Raw genomic sequence first — 27,126 nt, forward strand, 5'->3', positions numbered from 1 at the left:
TTCCTGGTTGGAGCTGAGGAACACTCCTCTTAGTAAAGTATCTCAAGAATGGAAAAAACAGGCTGGGCACAGTGGCTCAAGCCTATAATCCTAGCACTCTGGGAGGCCGAGGCTGGTGAATTGTGTGAGCTAAGGAGTTCACCAGAGCTAAGGGAGACCCCGTCTCTACTAAAAATAGAAAAACTGTGTAGTGGTATACAGCTGTATTCCCAGCTACTTGGGAGGTTGAAGCAAGATGATTACTCAAGCCCAAGAGTTTGAGGTTGCTGTGAGCTATGATGTCACGGCACTAACCCCGGGGCAACTGAGACTCTATCTCAAATTTAAAACAAGAGGAATAGAAAAACAAGCATCCCCTGTACTCTATACTAATTTGAAACTAGTAGATAAACAATTAGGGGCCCACAAAGAAGAAAAACACAATTAAATTCGGGAAGGGGGAGAAGGCACTCAGTGAACTGCCACATAATGGGTACAATGTAAGAGTTTATGGTACACCTCCTGAGTGAAGGACTCAACATCCCCTACTCTCACTAACAAATGCAAAAAATGTATCCTAATTGCATGTACCCTTATATTAATCTGAAATTTAAAAAAAAAATAGGAAGGAAGGCTATGAAACAGAAAGGGAGTGACAGAGTCTCACTTGGTAGAATGCGATGGTATCATAACTCACGGCAACCTCAATCTCCTGGGCTCAAGCAATTCTCTTGCCTCAGCCTCCTGAATAGCTAGGACCACAATGCCTGGCTATTTTTAGAGACGGGGTCTTGCTCTTGCTCAGGCTGGTCTTGAACCTGTGAGATCAGGTAATCCACCTGAGCTCAGGAGTTCACCGGAGTTCATAGTAGTAAGTGGTCTCAGTTATAGTTTAACCTTGAAGCAGCACTGTTACCCTAAGTAAGTCAGTTAAACTTCCCAAGCTATACCTCTAAAAGATGGGGATTTGATAAAAATGATCCCACTGTCCATTTTAGCTCTACATTTCAGTAATTTCAAGAACAGACAGAGCTCCTAACATAAGCCTGATGTCAGCTTACCTACCAAAACCAAAAGCAAAAGGAGAACAAAACTCAATGTGTATATAATTTAAATACCCTTGGGTCATTTTTACAGCTTGCTGGGTAACTGCAACAAACAGATGGTAACTGCTAACAAGGGGTGCATTGGTCCATAATTGATGTTTTTACAGCTCTTTGCTATTTATAAACAGTCTTCACACATGAAATGTTCTATGTGATCCCCACAACAGCCCTGTGAGATAGGTAAAGCTACTGCACTATTTTATCCATTTTCTAGTTGACAAAACTGAGGCTTGTAGAGGTTGATGATTTAGTTACTCAACGCACCAAAGCAGAGAATGACAAACCTACTTGAATCTAGGTTCTCAGGACTCCAAATCACTGTTTGTTGTTTTCATGCTGTTTAGTGCTCTTAGACACTGACACACAGGAGTCAAAAGGAAATTGCAAAATTTTATTCTTTTAACTGATCCTGGCAATATACCATAAAACCTCTATAAATTGACCACCCAAGGGACTATAACAAATTTGTCAATATACAGAGGTGGCCAACATAAGGAACTAGGCCTACTGTACACTGAGAACATGTGATGCATGTCCAGTCTATGAAAATTAGGTCAATGTGAGGTGTTCAGTGTAGGGAAGTGGTCAACTATGTAGGTTTTATTGTTTACTCAAATACATCTACAACTTTAATTTCCAAGTGATAAATGACTAATTGTACTCCAAAGGGCAAAGATGGAAAGGATTAGGATTCAACTATTTCCTTTTTTTTCTTTTTTTTAAGAGACAGAGTCTCACTTTGTTGCTCTCATTAGAGTGCTGTCAAGTCACAGCTCACAGCAACCTACAGCTCTTTGGCTTACGCGATTCTCTTGCCTCAGCCTCCCGAGTAGCTGGGACCACAGGGCACCCACCACAATGCCTGGCTATTTTTGTTGCAGTTTGGCTGGGACCGGGTTCAAACCCACCACCCTGGGTATATGGGGTGGGCACCCAACCTACTGAGCCACAGGTGCTGCCCAGGATTCAACTATTTCAATGTCCCCATTTTCAGGATGAGGAAACAAGAATTCCCTCCTAAGACAAATGGAAGCACAGCCAACACTAGAACTCAGGGCCTCTGCTAGCCCTGGGGCTCTCAGCAATTTCCAAGTCTTCTGAAGCTTCAAACAAAAGTTAACAACAGAACTGCTCCTTAAAAATGAAATGGTTCAGGTGGCGCGGTGGGCAGTCCAAGCCGGGATGGGCTGCGGGCAGCGGAGGCGCAGAGGACACGAGGCAGTGGGAGGGAGCCATGGAGCCTGGTGAGCAAGTTAACACTTGGAATTTAAAATGAAGAAATAGAGGAGGAGCAAGATGGCGGCCGAGTAACAGCTTCCTTGCATCTGGGCACCGTGAGTCTGGGAAGATAGGACTCCAGGCATCTCTGGCTGGTGGGATCTGCCTATCATCACTCCTGTGAGGATACAGGGAGTCAGCGAGAGACTTCTGGACCCCAAGAGGAGGACTAAAACAGTGGAAAAACGGCAAGGCGTGTGTTCAATCCGTCTAAACCCGCCCGCGACTTTAAGTTCAGTAGCAGTGAGACTGAAAACCAGAAAGACCTTACCTGTGAACTGTTTTGGTGTCTTTGGATGTGGCACTCAGTTGAAATGCCTTGGGGAGTGCCTGAGCGGGAGTGCAGAAAACATTGGCCGCTGTCTAGGACCCGAGTCTGAGCCGCTGAGCCAGACGGAGCTAATAGTGTTTGGCTGTGGGTCACAGGGAGCCATTGTGAGCGATCTGCCCCAGCAAGCTCCGCCCTCAGGGTCGCAGAGCTAGAATCGGGTGGGAGCTGGTAAACCAGTGACCAAGTAGCCTAAGGGTAGGGTCTGAGCCGCCTTGCAGCCCTAACCCTCAGGGGAAGAGTGAGACCGGTTTTGGCACACTGGGTAAGTGGACAGCCACTTCAGCAGTGACTCCAGCGACAAGCACTTTCCTGGGAAAGCTTCTGCTCAGCAAGTTTACAAGTTCAAAGTGCCTTTTAAGTAGGCTGAAGAGAGATTTAGGGTGTCTACCTGCCGGGGTTTGAGAAATCAGCAGCCTCCAGTGGTATAAGAACTGTGATTAACATCTCATACCCCAGAAGACCACGTGTTGCCCAGACAATATTCAATAACATGTACATACTGCTTTGTTTTTGGTTGTGTTTTTTGTTTGTTTTTGTTTATTTTGATGTTGTTGATGTTATTTTGTTTTTTAATTTCAACCTTATCCATACAGCTCCTTTTTCTTTCTCAATTTTTCTAGTTTAATTATAATTTCCCATTGCTGCCTTTTTCAATAACTAGAACTTCATTTTTGCTAGTGTTTCTACGGCTATTATTTGGATTTTCACCCAATTTTATCCCGTAAAGTATTCTGTTTGCTTGTTTTGGTTTGATTTATAGTATTTTTGTCTTTTCTCTCTACTTGGTGGAGGTGGGGTACTGTGTCTGATCAGGTTAGCACAGAGCTGCTGACCTCAAGGGAACCACCCAACTGGGCATCCCCAGAAGGTGGGGTTTTTTTTAAGGTTGTGTCGAAGTACCCTACTGTACACCTATATTGCTCTGTCTCACTCTTTCTGTGCCTCTCTTCCTTTTTCTTTTTTATTTTTATTTTTTGGCTTTCTTATTTTATTACGTTATTTTTTATTTATTTATTTTGTTGTTGTTGTTGTTGTTGAGACAGGGTCCCACCCTATGCCCCTGAGCAGAGTGCAGTGGGCGTGGTAGCTCACCACAACCTCAGACTTGGGCTGCGGGCACACCGCTGCCTCAGCCTCCGGAAGCCGCTGGGATTACAGGTGCTCGCCGCAGCGCCCGGCTGGGTTTTTCCATTTTTTTCATGAGTCGGAGTCTCACTGAGTTCAGGCGAGTCTTGAACTCCTGAGCTAAAGCGATTCTCCCTCCTCAGCCTCCCACAATGCTGGGATTACAGGCGTGAGCCACCGCGCCTGGCTGTGCCTCTCTTCTTTTTGTCAATATTCCTTTTACCCACCCCGTCTCCTTTCTCTATTTTTCTTTTTTTCTTATAACTCGGTCCTCCTTTCTTTCATCCCTTTTTTGCTCTTCAACCTTCTCACTTTTCTGCTCCTGTAACCCTTAGTCCACAGGCAAGAGAACTTAAAGAGCAAGAGGAAGTGAAAGCAAAATTAGGGCAAGGAAACAGATAAAAGAAATCACTCATGAGGAAGAATCAGCAGAAAACTCCAGGCAACATGAAGAACCAGTCCAGAACAACCCCACCAAGGGACCATAAGGAAGCTACTGCAGAGGATTCCACCTATACAGAAATGTTAGGAATGACAGAAAGGGAATTTAGAATACACATGTTGTAAACAATGAAAGAAATGATGGAAACAATGAAGGAAACTGCTAATAAAGTGGAAAATAACTAAAAGGAAATCCAAAAACAGAATCAAATAAGAGATGAACGATATGAAGAATATAAAAAGGATATAGCAGACCTGAAGGAACTGAAACACTCAATTAGGGAACTTAAATAAGCAATGGAAAGTATCAGCAACAGGTTAGACCATGCAGAAGAAAGAATTTCAGAGGTAGAAGACAAAGTTCTTGAGATAATTCAGATAGTAAAAAGAGGCAGAAAAGAAGAGAGAGAAAGCAGAACATTCACTGTCAGAATTATGGGACTTTATGAAGCATTCCAACATACGAGTTATAGGAATTCCAGAAGGGGAAGAAGAATGCCCCAGAGGAATGAAAGCCATACTAGAGAATATTATAAAAGAAAATTTCCCAAATATCACAAAAGATTCTGACACACTGCTTTCAGAGGGATATCAGACCCCAGGTCGCCTCACCTCTAACCGAGCTTCTCCAAGACACATTGTGATGAACCTGTCCAAAGTCAAGACAAAAGAAGAGATTCTGCAAGCTGCCAGGAGTAAGCGCCAGTTGACCTACAGGGGCAAATCCATCAGAGAGACCGCAGACTTCTCTAATGAAACTTTCCAAGCAAGAAGACAATGGTCATCTACCTTTAATCTACTTAAACAGAACAATTTTCAGCCGAGAATTCTGTACCCTGCTAAGCTAAGCTTAAAAATTGACGGAGAAATCAAATCACTTACGGATATACAAACATTGAGGAAATTCGCCACAACAAGACCAGCTCTACGGGAAATACTTCAACCTGTTCTGCACACTGACCACCACAATGGATCAGCAGCAAAGTAAGAACTGAGAAATTAAAGGACAGAACCTAACCTCCACACTGATGCAAAAGATAAAACTAAGCAATAGACTCTCACAAAATAAGATGAATAGACTACTACCACACTTATCAATTATCTCAATAAATGTTAATGGCTTGAATTCCCCAATGAAAAGACATAGATTTCCTGATGGGACTAAAAAACACAAGCCATCCATTTGCTGTCTGCAAGAAACACACCTGGCTTCAAAAGACAAATTAAAGCTCCGAGTCAAGGGTTGGAAGACAATTATTCAGGCAAATGGAATTCAGAAGAAAAGAGGAGTTGCAATCTTATTTTCAGATTCATGTGGACTTAAAGCAACTAAAGTCAAAAAAGACAAAGATGGTCACTTTATACTGGTAAAGGGAAAAATACAACAAGAAGACATTTCAATTCTAAATATTTATGCACCCAATTTAAATGCTCCCAGATTCTGGAAACAGACCTTACTCAATCTGAGCAATATGATATCTGATAATACCATAATAACAGTGGACTTCAACACTCCTCTTACAGAGCTGGCCAGATCCTCTACACAGAAATTAAACAAGGATATAAGAGATTTAAATGAGACCCTAGAACAACTGTGCTTGATAGACGCATATAGAACACTCCACCCCAAAAATAAAGAATATACATTCTTCTCATCACCCCATGGAACATTCTCCAAAATTGATCATATCCTGGGACACAAAACAAATATCAACAGAATCAAAAGAATTAAAATTTTACCTTGTATCTTCTCAGACCATAAGGCATTAAAGGTGGAACTCAACTCTAACAAAAACCCTCGACCCCACCCAAAGGCATGGAAATTAAACAATCTTCTGTTTAATAACAGATGGGTGCAGGAAGAAATAAAACAGGAAATCAATAACTTCCTTGAGCATAACAACAATGAAGACACAAGCTACCAAAACCTGTGGGATACTGCAAAAGCAGTTTTGAGAGGAAAATTCATCGCTTTAGATGCCTACATTCGAAAAACAGAAAGAGAGCACATCAACAATCTCACAAGAAATCTTATGGAATTGGAAAAAGAAGAAGAATCTAAGCCTAAACTCAGTAGAAGAAAAGAAATATCCAAAATCAAATCAGAGATCAATGAAATTGAAAACAAAAGAATCACTCAGAAAATTAATGAAAAAAGGAGGTGGTTTTTTGAAAAAAATAAATAAAATAGATAAACCATTGGCCAGACTAACGAGGAACAGAAAAGTAAAATCTCTAGCAGCCTCAATCAGAAATGAAAAAGGGGAAATAACAACTGATCCCACAGAGATACAAGAGATCATCTCTGAATACTACCAGAAACTCTATGTCTAGAAATTTGACGACGTGAAGGAAATGGATAAATATTTGGAATCACACCCTCTCCCTAGACTTAGCCAGGAAGAAATAGACCTCCTGAACAGACCAATTTCAAGCACTGAGATCAAAGAAACAATAAAACATCTTACAACCAAAAAATGCCCTGGTCCAGATGGCTTCACTCCAGAATTCTATCAAACCTTCAAGGAAGAGCTCATTCCTATAGTACAGAAATTATTCCAAAAAATTGAGGAAGAAGGAATCTTCCCCCAACACATTCTATGAAGCAAACATCACCCTGATACCAAAACCAGGAAAAGACCCAAACAAAAAGGAGAATTTCAGACCAATCTCACTCATGAATATAGATGCAAATATTCTCAACAAAATCCTAGCCAAGAGATTACAGCTTATCATCAAAAAAGTCATTCATCATGATCAAGTAGATTTCATCCCAGGGATGCAAGGCTGCTTTAACATACGCAAGTCCATAAACGTTATCCACCATATTAACAGAGGCAAAAATAAAGATCACATGATCCTCTCAATAGATGCAGAAAAAGCATTTGATAAAATCCACCATCCTTTTCTAATTAGAACACTGAAGACTATAGGCATAGGTGGCACGTTTCTAAAACTGATTGAAGCTAACTATGACAAACCCACAGCCAATATTTTACTGAATGGAGTAAAACTCAAAGCTTTTCCTCTTAGAACTGGAACCAGACAAGGTTGTCCTCTGTCACCTTTACTATTCAACATAGTGCTGGAAGTTCTAGCCAATACAATTAGGCAAGACAAGGAAATAAAGGGAATCCAAATGGGAGCAGAGGAGGTCAAACTCTCCCTCTTTGCTGATGACATGATCTTATACTTAGAGAACCCCAAAGACTCAACCACAAGACTCCTAGAAGTCATCAAAAAATACAGTAATTTGTCAGAATATAAAATCAATGTGCACAAGTCAGTAGCCTTTGTATACACCAATAACAGTCAAGATGAGAAGCTAATTAAGGACACAACTCCCTTCACCAGAGTCTCAAAGAAAATGAAATACCTAGGAATATACCTAACGAAGGAGGTGAAGGACCTCTATAAAGAAAACTATGAAATCCTCAGAAAGGAAATAGCAGAGGATATTAACAAAGGAAGAACATACCATGCTCATGGACGGGAAGAATCAACATTGTTAAAATGTCTATACTTCCCAAAGCAATCTACCTATTCAATGCCATTCCTATCAAAATACCAACATCGTACTTTCAAGATTTGGAAAAAATGATTCTGCTTTTTGTATGGAACCAGAAAAAACCCCGTATAGCTAAGGCAGTTCTTAGTAATAAAAATAAAGCTGGGGGCATCAGCATACCAGATTTTAGTCTGTACTACAAAGCCATAGTGCTCAAGACAGCATGGTACTGGCACAAAAACAGAGACATGGACACTTGGAATCGAATTGAAAACCAAGAAATGAAACTAACATCTTACAACCACCTAATCTTCAATAAACCAAACAAGAACATACCTTTGGGGAAAGACTCCCTATTCAATAAATAGTGTTGGGAGAACTGGATGTCTACATGTAAAAGACTGAAACTGGACCCACACCTTTCCCCATTCACAAAAACTGATTCAAGATGGATAAAGGACTTAAATTTAAGGCATGGAACAATAAAAATCCTCAAAGAAAGCATAGGAAAAACACTGGAAAATATTGGCCTGGGGAAAGACTTCATGAAGAAGACTGCCATGGCAATTGCAACAATAACAAAAATAAACAAATGGGACTTCATTAAACTGAAAAGCTTCTGTACAGCTAAGGAGACAATAACCAAAGCAAAGAGACAACCTACACAATGGGAAAGGATATTTGCATATTTTCAATCAGACAAAAGCTTGATAACTAGGATCTATAGAGAACTCAAATTAATCCACATGAAAAAAGCCAACAATCCCATATATCAATGGGCAAGAGACATGAATAGAACTTTCTCTAAAGATGACAGACGAATGGCTAACAAACACATGAAAAAATGTTCATCATCTCTATATATTAGAGAAATGCAAATCAAAACAACCCTGAGACGTCATCTAACCCCAGTGAGAATGGCCCACATCACAAAATCTCAAAACTGCAGATGCTGGCGTGGATGTAGAGAGAAGGGAACACTTTTACACTGCTGGTGGGACTGCAAACTAGTACAACCTTTCTGGAAGGAAGTATGGAGAAACCTCAAAGCACTCAAGCTAGACCTCCCATTTGATCCTGCAATCCCATTACTGGGCATCTACCCAGAGGGAAAAAAATCCTTTTATCACAAGGACACTTGTACTAGACTGTTTATTGCAGCTCAATTTACAATCGCCAAAATGTGGAAACAGCCTAAATGCCCACCAACCCAGGAATGGATTAACAAGCTGTGGTATATGTATACCATGGAATACTATTCAGCCATTAAAAAAAAATGGAGACTTTACATCCTTCGTATTAACCTGGATGGAAGTGGAAGACGTTATTCTTAGTAAAGCATCACAAGAATGGAGAAGCATGAATCCTATGTACTCAATTTTGATATGAGGACAATTAATGACAATTAAGGTTATGGGGGGGGAACCAGAAAGAGGGATGGAGGGAGGGGGTGGCGCCTTGGTGTGTGTCACACTTTATGGGGGCAAGACATGATTGCAAGAGAGACTTTATGTAACAATTGCAATCAGTGTAACCTGGCTTATTGTACCCTCAATGAATCCCCAACAATAAAAAAAAGAAATGGTTCAAATTTAAGTAATTTGAGGCGCTCAGTTTCTTGTTTTTATATGTGCAAACCATATGGACACTGCCTAATAGTGGTATTAGAATTCTCTGGAGCAAATTCTCTTCCCAAATGTGAGTGTTTGTAATGACAGTCATGCCTCATTTTACTACAAAAGAGAAGTAAATGTGTCCAATAAGGAATTCATCTGAACTGAGTTTTAAATCAATTAAAATGGCTTCCATTACTATTTTCTACCTACAAAGTGTTTTCTGGACAAATTAAATTTGAAAATCTGAAAAAATGAAATGAAAATATTTTGAAGAGGACCATATTGTCTATGTATTCCCATTTTCCTCCTTTGGGAATATTGTAATGAGTCAGCAGGTGCTTATTACCTAAATTGCTTTTTTTTTTAAGCCGAAAAATGTTTAATGTTTAAACAGAAGACACCATGAGACTAGATGAGGACAAGCTAGTAATGCACATTATGAAATTGCAGGTCCCACTGTACATGTTTCCTGTAGGAAAAACCGTATGAAGCTTCCATTAGACAATAGGGACTCGAAGACAAAAATGCCTGAGGGGAAAAAAAAGGAGCTCTTCTCAGATGAGCTGATAATCTGATTTCCTTCCTTCAAGGCCTCTGGGGAACTCTGGGATCTTACTAATGAGACTTGCCAAGGAAAGGATTTCTACTAAGGAAAAGAGACCAGCAAATCTTTATGGTGAACTCCTAAAGACTAAATGTGACAGATGGAACTACTCTCCTTTGCTCAATTCTGGGGAGGAGGAGGCTAAGATGTTAGGCTGAGGGTTTCTAGAAGGCAGAGTGAGATCTACAATTCCACAGGGGTTTGGAGCTGTTTTTATGAGAGTAGGAGTGTTCCCCTCAAATACATAACCAATTTTCTGTGCAAAACAGTTGCCAAGAATTTGAAATTAAGGAGACAGGATAAGTCAAAAGCCCCAAAGGACAAAATTCAATCTCTTTTCAGGGCTAAGACAATAAAGATCCTCCAGGCTTTCAATCAAAATACCAGTAGAGGCCAGGGTGGTGGCTCACACCTATAATCCTAGCATTCTGGGAGGCCAAGGTGGGTGGCCTCCTTCAGCTCAGGATTTCAAGACCAGCCTGAGCAAGAGTTGAGAACCCATCTCTACTTAAAAAATAGAAAAACTAGCTGGGCATTTTCGTATTCTTGTAGTTCTCATGTGTAATAATGTTTTATTTTATTCTGCACATTATATTGTAAACAACCTTATAGCTCTAGATTATATTTTACTCCATGTGTCTCAAAAGAAATAAACAGGCGGCACCCATAGCTCAGTGGGTAGGACGCCAGCCACTTGCACAGGGGCTGGTAGGTTCAAACCCAGCCAGGGCTGTTCCAGCCACAGCTGGAACAATGATGACAACTGCAACAATAACAACAAAAAATAGCCAGGCGTTGTGGCAGGCACCTGTAATCCCAGTTACTTGGGAGGCTGAGGCAGGAGAATCACTTAACCCCAGTAGTTTAATGTTGCCATGAGCTGTAATGCCACAGCACTCTACCCAGGGCAACATCTTGAGACTCTGTCTCCAGAAAAGAAAAAAAAAAAAATCCACGAGACCCATGCTGGACAATCACAGCTGGATTGAATCTTTCTAAAACTGTAAACCGAACGAATAATAATAACAATAATAATAATAATAATAAATAAATAAAACTGCAAACTGGCCTTGACTTAGCTCAGTTCTCAATGGAGTGAGGGTGACCAGCCCCTCACTGTATTTACCTACTAGAGGAAAAGAGAGAAAATCTTCCATGGAGTAAAATATAACCTAGAGCTAATAAGTTTCTTTTCAATGCAATGTGCAGAATAAAACATTATTATACATGAGGACTACAAGAATATATAACCAATATTCAAGAGAAAATTAAGACTATAGATGCAGAGTCACAGATAATCCAGGTATTAAATTTTGTAAACAGGACCTTTAAAATTACTATAATCAGTTAGAAGAGAAAAAAGAGGAAATAGGTGAAAAGAATGGAGAATTTCAACAGAACTAGAAATGATTTTTTTTTTGAGACAGAGTCTCCCTATGTTGCCCTCAGTAGAGTACCGTGGCATCACAGCTCACAGCAACCTCCAACTGTTAGGCTTAAGCAATTCTCTTGCATCAGTCTCCCAGGTAGCTGGGACTACAGGTGTCTGCAGCTATTTTTGTTATTGTTATTGTGTTGTCATTTTTGTTTAACAGGCCCAGGCCGCCAGCCTGGTGTATGTGGCCAGCTCCCTAACCACTGAGCTATGGGTGCCAAGCCTAGAAACGATTTTTAAAAAAAAATCTAATGGACAGACTAAAAAATAAAACATCTGAAATAAAAAAATACAATATCTGAAATTAATTCATTGTATGGATTTAATAACAAATGAAATATAAAACTAGTAATCCACCAGAAAAACTTAATCACTGTCCTAAATGGCTAGTTCATCAAATATCAGCTCTACATTTATTTATACTTTCTTTTTATTGAGCAATAATAATAATGCAAAAAAAGTAACATTTGCATTGTCAAATAAGAGTATGTCTATTATAAATTGCTTTGACTCTGAGGTTCAGTATGGTAGAGTCATGAGTTAGGTTTGTGTGGGTTTGAAAGAGATTAGTACATACACATTCATTATGTGTACATTAGTGTCTATCGGTACATATATGCCATATAATAATACATCAGTAAGGCTCGGCACCCATAGCTCAGTAGTTAGGGTGCCAGCCACACACATTGAGGCAGATGGGTTCACTAAACAACAATGACAACTTCAACAAAGAAATAGCCAGGCATTATGGCAAGTGCCTATAGTCCCAGCTACTTGGGAGGCTAAGGTAAGAGAATCACTTAAGCCCAAGAGTTTGAGGTTGCTGTGAGCTGTGACACCACAGCACTCTACTTGAGGATGACATAGTGAGACTCTGTCTCAAAAAAAATAATACATCAGTAAATGTAACTTAGGAAAAATTCATATTACACATGTTGGGAACATAGTACATAAAATGTTTGACTGTTTCCTATGACATCAAACTAGCTCTTTAAGAAAAAAAGAAAGCAAGGTCAGGTGTGGTGGCTCATGCCTATAATCCTAGCAAACCGGGAGGTCAAGACAGGTGAGTCGCCTGAGCTCAGGAGTTCCAGACCAGTCTGAGCAAAATTGAAACCCACCTCCACCTCTACTCAAAATAGAAAAACTAGCCAGGCATTGTGGCAGGTACCTATGTCCCAGCCACTCAGGAGGCTAAAGCAAGGAAAACACCTGAGCCCAAGAGTTTGCGATTGCTGTGAGCTAGGACACCATGACATTCTACCCAGGACAACAAAGTGAGACTCTGTCTCAAAAAAAAAAAAAAAAAAAGAAAGAAAGAAAGAAAAGAAAAGAACAAAGCATGAGTACCCATAAATGCTATCTCAATCAGTATCCTATTTCAGTCTGTTAAAACACATCTTGATTTTACAAATTATTTATTGTCAGATAAAATTACTGATTTGCTTCAAATTGTTATGGTCGTCTAAAAATACTGAACTATGACCACTTGAGTTTACATTATTTAAATGAACAACAAATACTATATAGAGATCCAGTAAAAAACTGTTCTATAAAGAAGATATGGTGAGATAAGAACAAAATCTTTTGTTCTCTGAGAAATAAAAGGAAAAGGACGCCATTAAAAAATGTTTTGAGAAGATTTTGTTTGTTTATTTTATTATTATTTTTTTTTTTTGGAAACAAGTATCACTATGTTGCCCTCGGTAGAGTACCATAGCGTCAACAGCTCACAGCAACTTCAAACTCTAGGAAGCAATTCTTTTGTCTCAGCCTCCCAAGTAGCTGGGACTACAGGCATCCACAATGCCTGGCTATTGCTTAGTTGCAGTTGTCATTGTTTAGCTGGTGCGGGCAGGTTTGAACCCGCCAACCTGGGTCTATGTCACCAGTGCTGTAACCACCGTGCTACAGGTGCCAAGCCTGAGAAGGTATTTTTTAACATAAGATTCTTGATGGGATGAACAGATGAAAAAAAGAAAAAGGGATTTATTTTTACCCACAAATAGCACAGGTGCTATTTGGACAGAATTTCTCAGGTTGTAGATTTTTCATGCCTCCTACTGTGACAGTGGGAGGTCACTGAGCAGTCACAAGGGATCTTAAGTCCCTTTAAATGCCTCCTATTCTTTTAATGTTTTGGGGTCATTTCACACTTCAGCTACATCTCTAGGATTAGTAGAAATGGGCATAAATGGCATAAAATTTATATCTGCTTTAACCACTTTTAACAACTCAACTAAACCATACAGATGTATACTTAAACCAAGTCTGGAAAAACTCAGACTTATCCATGTGTTAGTATCCCTGGAAAACTGGAATCACATTAAATATATTTTAGCATATCTCAATTAAGTTCCTACATTCTATACTATAACTGTACTTCTTACTTCTTTCTAATGTACTCTAGCCCTCAAAAAGCATTCTTTAAGGGGTGGTAAATCAGATACATTTAAATTCATGTTTCCACTCTGAATAGCTTGTAACAGCTGGAAAAGCACAGACAGTAAGCCTGGGTAAACAACTACTGTTCCTCAGTTAGAGAACATCTTAAATTTTCACACATGGTGAGGAAGAACATGGATAAACAGCCCAAATCAATCAGATCTCTTTTCATTTCATGACACATTCCTCTCTCAGAAAATGCCTTTTCAATCAGCTGATAGACACAAATCAATGGCAAATACATCAGTGCTCCACAGTGAGAAGGTCCCCAATGCTCAAAGCTATCTATAACAGCTTCCAAAATGAAGATAAGATGTTTCTCCTTTCTCTATTACTAAAGAACTCCTTCCTCATCCCACAGAGTGATTGGAACATCCACTTGGTCAGCCCAAATTAGGAAAACTGGGGAGGTCTTAAATATGCTTCAGATGAAAAGGGTAATAAGAGGTAAAACCTGTACTCTCAGCTACCTGGGAGGCTGGGGCAGGAGGATTACTTGAGCCCAAGAGACCCTGAGCAATATAGGGAGACCTTGCCCCTAGAAAGAAAAAGAAACAGAAAATAGGATGGTAGTATCCCTAATTCAGTGGGTAGGGCACCGGCCACATATACAGAGGCTGGCAGGTTCAGACGTAGCAACTGCAACAAAAAAAATAGCCGGGCTTTGTGGCAAGTGCCTGTAGTCCGAGCCATTTGGGAGGCAAAGGCAAGAGAATCATTTAAGCCCAAGAGTTTGAGGTTGCTGTGAGCTGTGATGCCATGGCACTCCACCAAGGGCAACAGCTTGAGACTCTTTTCTCAAAAAAAAAAAAAAAGGGGTGGGGTGAGGGACAGAGGATTTGAGAGGAGGGCCAAAGAAGGATACTAGGAACCACGGTATCTGCTATCTTGGACTTATTAATATTAGTCTTGGCTACCTCTGGCCCAGCCTGGTTTAATCTGCTACTCCGGCTCCCCAAAACGTACAGTAGATTTCTTGCAAAAAATGGATGCAATTATTTTCCTCTTTCTACCCATGCCCCTTGCAAATTGACTACAGCTCCTCCCATTGAGAAAGGGAATCTATAGCAGAACCTCTGTAAGTTGACCACCCAAGGGACTACAACAAACTGGTCAATATATGGTTGTGGTCAACATAAGTAACTTCCATTGAGTACATGTGGTGCATGTCCAGTCTATGAAAATTAGATCAACTTAAAAAGGTGGTCAACTATGGAGGTTATAACTGTATTTCCTTACCTTCTGAATCAGGGCTGGCTTCATGACTTGCTTTGATTAACAGAATTCAGAAGTAACCTTGTGCCAGTTGCAAGTGTAAACCTCAAGTGGACTTACACAACTCCTCACTCTCTTAGAAGGAGCCCGCCTGTGGTGATGTGAACAAGCTGGGGCTACCCTGGTTACAAATTAGGGACCATGTCCAGCAGAGAGGAGCAGAGGCCATCCTAGAAGAAACAGCCCCTAACTTACCCAGCAAATTATAAGACACAAGTGAACCTGGCCCAAATGAGAAGACCTACCTAGATACAAGGAACCACCCACCTGAGTCCTACCCAAATTGCCACCCCACAGAATCAAGTTCTGAACAAATGGTGGCTGTTTAAAACCACTAACTAAACTGACATTGTGGTGGTTTAGCAGGAAAGCATAGGGCCAGGCACAGTGGCTCATGCCTGTAATCCTAGCACTCTGGGAGGCCGAGGCAGGTGGATCACCTGAATTCAGGAATTTGAGGCCAGCCTGAGCAAGAGCCAGAGCCCATCTCTACTAAAAAATAGATAAATTAGTCAGACATTAAGATGGGCTCCTGTATCCTCAACTACTCTGGAGGTTGAGGCAGAACATTGCTCAAGCCTAAGAGTTTGAGATTCCTGGGAGCTATTATGCCATGGCACTCTACCTAGGGCAACAGAGTTAGACTCTGTCTCGACTAAAAAAAAAAAAAAAAAAAAGAAAGCAAAATATAACTGATATAGTAAGGGATGAATCCATTCATCATTCATTATAAATCCATTTGTTCCATGAACATTCATTAAATACCTTCTATATTTCAATAATGCCTCAGTTGGGGAAACAAAGATTAACACTCAATAAATAGTGCCAGAAATTATGGAGGAAATACTCTAACCACACTAAAAGATAAGAAGGTCTAAAGATTCAAAGGAGGCCACATCTGAGCTGGTTTTTAAAGGAAAAATAGTAATTTGCCAGGTAGACAGACTTGGATGTAAGTAGAAGGAGCAACATATGCAAAAACATACATGCAGGAAAAAAACTCAAGGAATGTTCTAGGAATGGAAAACATTTTAAGACAGATGGAGTGTGGGGAGGAAACGGCAGAGGATGGAGCAGGAAAAATAGACTGAAGGCAAATAATGAAGGGTTTCATATTGTAAATCATGCTTAGGGATTTGAATCCCTCTGGTAGTCAGTGAAGAGCTACAAATTGTTTTGAAGCAAGAAATGGCAAGGTTAAATCTGTGTTTTAGGAAAAGAAAGCTGACAAGTGGAAAATGAATTAGAGGGAAGAGTATAAATCAGGGAAATCAGCTGTGAGGCTATCACTACAATCCTAAAACAAGGATTAAAGAACCTGAACGCCAAGGTGAATATTCAGAAGAGACATCTATGAAAGATGTTTCAAAAGCAGGAGAAAGACTCAGAAGCCTTGACAACCAACTAAATATGGAATGTGAGGGTGATGAAATTTGCATGGAAGGATCAGGGACAGTGCCAAGATTTCTACTTCAGAATTAAGAAGGGAAAGCAAAAAAGACCAGACCAGATAGGATCAATGTGTGTTTTGTGTGAAGGTACATGTGGAACATCCAGAGGGAGATGTCCAGGAAAACAGTTAAGGATATAGACCTGAGCCCTATGTTGATGGACCTGGCAGTGGAAGCAGGAAATAAAGATTTGGGGTCTAAAGAACATGGGGAAGGGAGAAGGAGTCATGAAAGTGAATGTGCACAGGGCATTAAGGGAAAGATACATGGAGATAAGGAAAAGCTAATGAATGACAGAATCCTGAGGAACTAAGGAAAGCAGCAGCACCAAACAGCAGAAACCATCCTCGTGGATGGATATAGGTAGGATAGGGAAGAATCATTCAGCAAGCATTACAAACTAAGAAAGTGTTGATACCCACCCATTTTGCTTCATTCATTCCTACAGCTAAGTCATACTTTGCTCTCCCCTATGGTTCCTCCCACTTGAGAGGGAATCTGAGTACTATATATTAGTGCCCAGAATAGACTCCAATAGGGGCCATTTGAGTGACAGCACTGATATCTATGTATCTTATGGAAAAACTCATTTTTTAAAACCCTTTTCTGCCACTTGCTGCAGCAAAGAATATCACAAACTTTCATTCTTAGGGCATATATTTGAAATATGCTTACAGTTAATATACTGTATCCTCCAAACAGATTGTCTCCATATGTTCTTAGTAACTAAAAAGGAGGTTTAGTTACTAAAAAATAACCCCAAAGTAGGTGAAGATTTCTCAAATAGAACACGAAGATCAATAGCCATAAAACTGGCCAGGTGTGGTGACTTATGCCCATAATCCTAGCACTTTGGGAGGCCAAAGCGGGAGGATTCCTTGAAGCCAGGAATTCAAGACCAGCCTGGTCAACATGGCAAGACTCTGTTGTTACAAAAAAAAATTTAAATTTGCCAGACATGGGCTTGGCACCTGTAGCTCAGTGGTTACGGTGCCAGCCACATACACCAGGGCTGGCGTGTTCAAGCCCAGCCCAGGCCTGCTAAACAACAATGACAACTACAACAACAACAACAAAAAATAGCCAGGCTTTGAGGCAGGCACCTGTAGTCCCAGCTACTTGGGAGGCTGAGGTAAGAGAATCACTTGAGCCCAAGAGGTTGAGGTTGCTGTGATCCATGATGCCGTGGCACTCCACCGAGGGCAACACAGTGAAACTCTGACTCAAAAAAAAAAAAAATTGCCAAACAAGGTGACATACATTGGTAGTTCCAGCTTACTCAGGAGGCTGAGGCTGAAGGATCACTTGAGCCAGGAATTAGAGGTTATAGTAAGCTTTGATTGTGCTACTGCACTTCAGTCTAGGTGGCAGAGTATGGCCCTGTCTCAAAATAAGAAAGTGATCACTATCAAAAGATACCATAAATGGCTCAGTGCCCATAGCTCAGTGGTTAGGGTGCCGGCCACATACACCAGGGCTGGCAGGTTTGAACCCAGCCTGGGCCTACTAAAACAACAATGACGACTACAACAACAACAACAAAAAAAATTGTTGGGCATTGTGGCGGGCACCTGTAGGCCCAGCTACTTGGAAAGCTGAGGCAAGAGAATCGCTTAAGCGCAACAAGAGTTGGAGGTTGCTGTGAGCTGTGACACCACAGCATTCTACTGAGGGCAACAAAGTGAGACTCTGTCTCTTAAGAAAAAAAAAAAAAAGACAGTAAAAAAAGTGGCTCAAGCAGCTAAGGCGCCAGCCACATACACCTGAGCTGGAGGGTTCGAATCCAGCCTGGGCCCACCAAAGAATGATGGCTGCAACAAAAAATAGCTGGGCATTGTGGCGGGTGCCAGTTGTCCCAGCTACTTGGGAGGTGGAGGCAGGAGAATCACTTGAGCCCAGCAGTTGGAGGTTGCTGTGAGCAGGGCGACAGTTTGAGGCTCTGTCTCAAAAAAAAAAAAAAAAAAAAAAAAGCAGTAAAAAAAACAAGCAACACACACTAGAACAAAATATCTGTAATACATATATCTGACAAAAGACTCATTTGCACAGAATATAAAAGAATTTTTACAAAGAAAAAATAATTCAAAAATGGGCAAAAGATTTGAATAGGCACTTCACAAAAAGGTATCCAAATGCCAATACATATATGAAATAGCATTCAATATTATTACTCCCTAGGAAACAAATTAAAACCACAAGGATCACCTCACACCCATAGGAAGGATACTACCAAATAAACAGAAAAATCAAGTACTGGTGAGAACATGGAGAAATTGAAAACTTTGTACACTGCTTACAAGGATGTAAAACAGTGCAGCCACTGTGGAAACAGTATGGTGGTTCCTCAAAAAACTAAAAATAGAATTATCGTATGATTCACTTCTGGATATATACCATGAAGAACTGAAAACAGAATTGAAAAGATTATCTGTGCATCCATGTTCATAGCATTATTCACATTACCAAAAGGTGGAAGCAACCCAAGTGTCCACTGACAGATAAACAAAATGTGGTGTCACACATACACACACTGAAATAATATTCATCCTTAAAATGAGATTATAATGCATGCTACAACATGCCTAAATCTTGAGGAGGTTATGCTAAGTGAAACAAGCCAAGCACAAAGGACATATATTGTATAAATCCAATTACATAAAGTAACTACAGTAGTCAAATCAATAGACAGAAGGTAGAATGGTGGTTGCCAAGGGGCTAACAGAAGGGGAAAATAGGACATTATTGTTTAATGGATACAGTGTTTCAATTTTGTAAGATGAAAAGAGTTCTGGAGATGGATGGTGACAATAATTATACAACGATGTGAATGTACATAATGCCACTAACTTCATACTTAAAAATAGTTAAGATGGGGCTCGGGTGCCCAACATAGCTCATTGGTTCGGGCACTGGCCACATACACTGGGGCTGGAGGGTTCGAACCAGGGCCCCCCTCCAAAAAAAATAGCCGGGGCTTGGTGCCCGTAGTGCAGTGGTTACAGTACCAACCAGATGCCAACCACATACACCAGCGCTGCCGGGTTCAAACCCAGTCTGGGCCTCGTAAAACAACAATGACAACTATAACAAAAAAAAATAGCCGGGCATTGTGGCCAGCGTCTGTAGTGCCAGCTACCTGAGGCAAGAGAATCGCTTAAGCCCAAGAGTTTGAGGTTGCTATGGAGCACTCAACCGAAGACAACATACTGAGACTCTGTCTCAAAAAAAAAAAAAAAAATAGTTAAGATGGTAAATTGCACGTATATTTATTTTACCACAATTAAAAATAAATATTGTTTTAAAACCCCATAAGGTGATACCAGTATATCCCCACCAAACTAGCTAAAATTAAAAGAACAGATTAAATCAAGTGTTAATTAAAATGTAGAGCCAAGTGGAATTTTTGTACATTACTAGTAGAATTTAAATTGATACAACTACTTTGGAAAACTATTTGCAAAATCTACTGAAGCTAAATATATGCCTACCCTATGCAATTCCATTCCTAGGTATACATCCAGAGAAATGAATGAGCATGTGCACCTAAAGATATAACCAATAATGTTCATAGCTGCTTTATTCGTATTAGCAAAAACCGGAAACAATCTAAAGATCTAACAAGGAAATGGAAAAATAAGTTGTAGTATATACATCCAATGGAATTACTTCTCAACAATAGAAATACTGATACACACAACCACATGGATAAATCTCTAGACATCATGTTACATGAAAGAAGACATAGATAAAAGGGTCTTACTATACAATACTATTTATATTAAACTTAAAAGTAGACAAAACTAGTGAATAGTTTTTAAAAATCACAGTGTGATTACCTTCCAGATGAATACTGACAGAAGCGGCAAAAAAAAAAAAGACTTCTGGAGTGCTGGATACATTCAATGTCTTGATCTTCATGATGGTCACATGTGGTTATGCATATTACATCTCATTAAGCACACTTTAGATTAACACATTTTACACACTTTACTGTATGTTATGTTACACCTCCAAAAGTAAAACATCTCTGCCAGGTGCAGTGACTCATACCTATAATCCTAGCACTCTGGGAGTCCAAAGTAGGTGGATTGCCTGAGCTGCGGAGTTCCAGACCAGCCTAAGACTGAGATCACCATCTCTACTAAAAATGAAAAACTGAGGCAAGGGCGGCACCTGGGGCTCAAAGGAGTAGGGCGCCACCCCCATATACGGGAGGTGGAGGGTTCAAACCTGGCCTCAGGCAAAAACTGCAAAAAAAAAAAAAAAAAAAATGAGGCAAGAGGATCATTTGAGCCCAAGAGTTTGAGTTTACTGTGAGCTGTGATGCCACAGCACTCTACCAAAGGGGACAAAGTGAGACTCTGTCTCAACAACAACAAAAAAAAAAGTAAAATATCTTGGCTGGGCTCAGTGGCTCACACCTGTAATCCCAGCACTCTAGGAGGCCAAGGCTGGTAGATTGCTTGAGCTCAGGAATGCAAGACCAGTCTGAACAAGAGCCACACATCATCTCTACTAAAAATAGAAAAACTAGCTGGGCATCGCTTGAGCTCAGGAGTTTGAGGTTACTGTGACCTATGATGCCACACAACTCTACCTAGGGCAACAGAGTGAGACTCTGTCTTAAAATTAAAAAGAAAAGTAAAATATCTGTAAAACATCTAATGTCACTGTGAGTGTACCATAATTCAAAAAATAAAATCTAAACTTTGCTCTTTTCAACTTAGAAAATCAGACCTTGTTCCTCCTTATATATGTTGGAGGTTGTTAGTTACTTCCCAGTTTCTTTAGTCAGATAATGAATATTAAGTCTCATGCAGTAAAAACTTACATGCTCCTAAATGTCCAAGAGCCTTTCTGAAGCCACTCCTTATCCACAGTCTTTACAATAAGAACCTTTTAGTCTTTAGTCTATACTGAGGAGTCCAAGCTCAATTTGCTTTCTACTAGTTAAGTGTCCAATTTGACTTTTTTAAGCTTCAAGAGCAGCATTCTACTTTGTTTAACACCTTCATTAGCAAGGACTAAACAAATCCCTCCTCAGCTGTAAAGGCAGAATGTCAAAAATCACAAAGTAACACCACATTCCAGCATTGTGATGAACTGCACACCCACCCTCAAGAAGAGAAAGCTTTATTCCCTTTAATAGCCATTTTCATGCACAACTCTTACACAGCCAATGTAACTTTAGCTTCCCAGTTAAAGTACCAACATCTATTGCCCACCTTCTCAGGAAAAGAAAATAAAAATCCACAAAGATAAACACTTTCCCCAGCTCTTGCTTCTTTTACCATTTATAATAATGTGCTACCCAGTGGTTGAAAAAAGGACCTCAATATGCAAAACATTACACTTTAATGATCATCAAAAGAAAACTCTTTTTAATTGTGTTACAATGAATAACTTTTACAAACTTGATCTTCTCTTATCAATAGCATATAACCCATCATTATTTTAACCAAGCAAGCAAATTAGTGGGCCTAGAAAAGCAGCAAGGTAAGTAGGAGGAAAATGATGAAAAGGTTTAAAACAGAAGGGCTTGGTCTAAAAGAAGCCTCCTAATGTCTAAAAGCCTCCTTGGTCTAAAAGAAGCCTCCTAACACTAATACTGATTAGTATTATGTCAAGTCAACAGTGAAACCCAGTATTATTAAAAGCAGATAAAATTCAATCAGTTCAACTGGCTGACTTTGTTAACAGTATCCCAAATGAAAGTATTCAGAATTGGCAGTTTTATACATATAGTGTCAGGAAAAGTGTTTTTGAAAGTATCAAGCAACAACTGGTTTAATTCAAGCCATATAGTCACAATGGAGGGGGAAGCTCTTTTATAACAGTAAAAATTCACTGACATCTAATATTTTTACTTAAATAGATCTTACTTTCTCCACAGTATTACCTCAAAATACATTTCACTTCATAGAAGTTTATATAAATGTCAAAATATTGAATATAAGAGCAAATAGGTTAGTACTACTGGAATGCAATAATTATAAAGCCGGATAGGTGGATTAATTGTCCTACATACCTGTGGTTTTTCAGATTCCTGTGCCTGCTTAGTCGTGTACATTCAACTCTTTATTTTTCAGAAACCACTTCTGGAAGCTCACATTTTGGCTTCTACACTGCCACCTGTAGACATAAAGAAATAAATCATGTATTTTCGTGAACAATGCATCTTTTCTAAGAATCTTAAAAAGTGGCAAAATATCTGCTCCTAAAGACCAAAGTTTTTTCTTCTTTGTAAAGTTTCTAAGGTGTCCTGCTTCACCAATGGTTTAATAAATTTGACTAGAAATTGAAACATACATAAGCCTCGGATTATCAACTGTACACTACTTTAATCAGTTTATTATCAAAGAGAGAGATGGAGTCACAGAACCCAACTTACAGCCATTTCAAGACCTGTCCTTGAAAATTAGAAGACAACTTCATCATTCTGTTAATCAGGTAATTAAGAATTCTGTAAATTACAAAAAGAGAGGGAGAGATACCGGCTACAGCTACCTTATCACAATGTCTACTTTATCACAATGTCATAAGATGTCTATTTAATATACCTCTAATCTGAACTAGAATTTTATCCGATCTAAACAGCAGTTTAGTGAAGTATTTTCTTCATAAAGCCCTATTCCTGATTTGAATGAGTTAGTGCTGTAATGTCTTTCTGAGGCCCCATGATTTTAATACAGGTAGAGCCCTTTTCCTTAAAAAAAAAAAAAAAAAAAAGACAGGAAAGGAATAAACAGGAATAAAAATCCATGACCAACTGCCAGTGAGTCCAAGCAACCATGAGATGTGAGTGTGGTGTGTGTGTATCTCAGAGACAGACGCACACTGAGATTCTGGACTGAACTGCGAATAACAGACACCGACGCGCAGCCTTTTACCTTCTCTAAGTCCCACAGTATACCTAGGACAAGTGCCCCAGATCAAGCACCTTAAGCCAAAAAACTCTAGCACCACTCCCCGTCCCCACCACCTAGGTGAGGCAGCGCCAGAAGCCACCCAGCAAGCGCGCCAGCCAGGCCCTCTATCCTGCAAACCCCGGGGCTTCTTTATCCCCACCAGAGATCTTTATCCCCACTTACCCGTAATTTACTTTAAAGCCTTGAAAGCCTGATTTGGCTTATGGAATTGCAGCAAATCGAAGAAAATCGAATCTCCTTGAGACACTCTCCTCCCTAGGAAGGACATTCACACACAACACCCTTCCTTCCCTCCCAAACCCGAACACATGCTGTACCATCCCAAGAGGGTCTTTGGGGACCCTCCAGAGACCGATGCTGCTCCCAAGTGTTTCTATTAAACCGTTGTCCAAACGTGCACAAGTCGCCAAGGGCATGTGCACAGTCAGCTCTCAGACTAAGTTCAGCAAACCCGTTCTCTCCCCCCAATCCCCATTCTGCCCCTGAAAGCGTGAGGAAGCACCTAGACACAGGCACCAGCCCCGGCAAACAATACTCCAGCAACTCCAGCCTTCCCAGCATACGCCCTGGACAGTCCTACCACCGCTCTCCCTCTCCCTTGGTCCCTACAGTCTTCAGGCAGGAGCGGCGTCCGGATGGTTGCTAGACTTGGACTGTGAAGAACAGGACGACTGGCACACACCACGTAGACTATGGGGCAGAAGGTCGCAGTCCTCAAAGCCCCACCGGTGTTCAGCTTCTAGAAAGTGGTGGGAGGTGGGACGGTGAGACCCGAGGGAGTGAATCTTAAGAGAGGTAGCTTTTCTGCACCTTTTCCCCACCTTAACACAGCGCGCGCACAGAAGCACGCACACCATAGAACCATGTACCTTCCTCCTGCCCCCAGATCTGCCCAGCCCTAGTACCCGAGCACAGGAGCCCGGAGTGAGGTCATCCGGCCCACAGCTGCCCGGGAAGCGCGCAGGGCGCCGCGCTCAGGACTACCCACCTGCGCGCAGGATAGTCGCTGCCGCGGGTGCGCCCGCCGGTATGCCATCTCCCGCTGGAAGAGATGGCTGCAGTCCGACCCCGGGACTGCATGTGCCTTCTCGCTCCCTTAAAGCGGCGGTCCTCGTTCCCCTTCGTCCCAGGTGGCGAGCAGCCTAACTAGCCCACAGGTTCTACCACTGTCCCTCAACCCGCCAGAGCCCTAGTTATCCTCTCCGCCCCTTTCCCGCCAGCCCCGCGCAGTGCTCCGCCTCCTGCCCGCCCATCCCTGCCGAGGCCCAGCCGGGGACAGTGGGCCCCGCGCCTCCTGCAGCAAATCCCGGGTCCCTGATGGGTTTGGGAGGAGGAAAGGGGGCTTCCCTGGGATCCACCCCCACCCCAAGCTCCTAACTCTCTCCCCACTTCCCAGGCCCGCGGCCAAGTAGGCAACGTGCGCTCAGCCCTCGCTCTTCCGGCGTCTCTGCACTCCCGGTGTGGCACCTTCTATGGCCCAGAGGGTGTCTAGTGTCTTAAGCGGGAGGAGGATTAGTGAAGCGGGGTGGAGTGAGCCTTGAAAGAGAAGGCGAAGAAATTACCATGTCAATTGCCAGGAGATGCAAGTTGCTGCTTGTGCCTTATTTCTATTACTTAACTACCTGGATGTGCTGCTTTACTTGTTACAGCCGCAGTTATATTCAGAGGCCTGAGTATAAGACATCCAAGCTAATTGCTTGTGGGGCTGTTGGTTTGTTTCTATTTTAATTTTTAACGATGGCAAAAGACAACAGATTCACTCTTTTTAAAAAGTTACTTTACATACATGTAAAATATATATAAAACCACATTTCTAATTTAAAAAAAATAGCAAAATAACAACGGTTGTGTTTTACAGAAACAGATCAGTGTGTATGTGTTATTTAAATCCACTGTAATTATATTAATTCGTTCATTTTAAAGTGTATTTTAGGTATTTCTTAAAACGAGCCCAGAATTTAGGGATTAGGAACCCCTGAGTTTTAATTTGGCTTTTTGTCATAGTTCTTAAAATGTCGATTTCATGGAAATTACTAAATGTGGTTATTTAGGAAAAAATGGATCCTTTTTCTTTCGGGTTGGCAGCAATTTTAAATCTGGCAAAGGACAGATTTTTTTTTTAAGCCAAGAAATAATAAAATTCTCATTCATTTTCTGGTGATGGACTATCTGGTCTGGTAGCTTTTTCTTTTGTGTTTCTCTTTAATGCAATTTCCTTTCTGATAGTTCTTATATTATTTTCTTCAAAAATTCTTCCCTAAATATAAGTTATAAACACTACAATTTTTCAGCCTTTGTTTTCTTAAAAGAGATAGGAAAATTAATTATAATTCATTATCAAAATCAACCTCAGGCTCATGATACTAAATTTCACACTGATTAACCCTGTTTCTCAACTCTGCTTTTAGTAATTTAACCCACCTACCACTTGAGAACCAAGAGTTTTTTTACGTTTCACCCTTATAAGAATGAAATGTACACTTTTAATTAACATTTTGAACTGAAATTAAATTCATTAAATTGACTAATGAAAAGTGTACTAGTACTGTATGTGCTGCTTCTTAAATGAGAACAATGTGGATGATAAACAGTTCTGAAGAAGAGACTCTGAAGCAAAGAAAACAGTCTTTAGAAAAACTGATTATCCTCTTTTCAAGGGAAGAATGACAAATGCCAGTAATTATGCTAAGAATGACTCCTGCCGCTCTTTGCTTTGGCTTTGTGGCTAGGTCTGCATTTATCTCTCTTGATCATCATAATAAAAAGTACAGTAACTCAGCATTCCGGTGACAATGCTTAGTAAATTAGCAATTTGAAAATGCTTTTATTACCTAATCAATCCAAGTAAATGCCTCGGATAAATCCAGTTTTACTCTTAACATTTTTTTGTGCCTCTGGAGAAACACTTTCAAGAAATAAAAGCAGCTAAGGCAGGCTGCAAAGCAATTGCCAGGCAGATTCTTTGGGCATATGTGTGTTGCAATAGAGTTAGTATTAAATGACCTTTGGGTCTTAAATTATATATCAGATATTGGTTATGAATTGCTCATTGGCTTCTTCTTTAATGAGTTCTTGTGTGTTTGCTCTGCCCTATTTATTCCCCAGAAGCATACTTCATCTTTTTCTCTCTGCCTTATTGACTCTACCTTTACCTAAACTATTTTCATGGAACTCTGACTAAACAATCAGATCCTAATCCGTAGCTCCCTTGACAATCATTTTTGTCCTTTAATAAAATTGAATCTCCTTTGAGGTTTTTTGTAAGAATATGGGTTGATCAAATATCCAAAAGTAGAAAGAGTACTGCATCAGGCATGGTTCTAACCAAGAGATCAGAATCTCAATCAGAATTCTCAAAACCAGGAGGGTGTGTGCCATTTGAATTAAAAAAAAAAAACAAACCAGCAAATCCATTTTTTTCAGGTCAAAACTAAGCCAACAAAGTCAAAAACTGAATACCTTCCAAGCCTGACTGTTTTATAAGATACATAAAAAGTACAATTCAAATAATTTATCTGTCTTTTCTTTCACCACTACAAATCCTTTGCTCCGCTGACCAAACACTATTACATTTCACGTTTCTCTTTTAGTTCCTGTGCTATT

The 27,126-nt window shown here is 40.4% G+C and overlaps 1 long non-coding RNA gene across 2 annotated transcripts; it reads right to left on the reverse strand.

Annotated features, from left to right (window-relative positions):
* Nucleotides 1–1,845: 1,845 nt before the first annotated feature.
* LOC128577817 (uncharacterized) lies at nt 1,846–24,975 on the reverse strand. 2 transcript variants are annotated; one of them, XR_008377632.1, is made up of 5 exons: nt 24,512–24,975; nt 23,686–24,262; nt 22,986–23,057; nt 22,623–22,726; nt 1,846–2,481 (listed from the first exon to the last, which is right to left on the reverse strand). It is a non-coding gene; the product is annotated as an uncharacterized LOC128577817 (long non-coding RNA). The 2 variants fall into 2 exon arrangements; XR_008377633.1 differs by lacking the exon at nt 22,986–23,057.
* Between the last annotated feature and the right edge of the window lie 2,151 nt (nt 24,976–27,126).

This window comes from Nycticebus coucang, chromosome X (assembly GCF_027406575.1).
Source record: "Nycticebus coucang isolate mNycCou1 chromosome X, mNycCou1.pri, whole genome shotgun sequence".
NCBI classification, from domain to species: domain Eukaryota; kingdom Metazoa; phylum Chordata; class Mammalia; order Primates; family Lorisidae; genus Nycticebus; species Nycticebus coucang.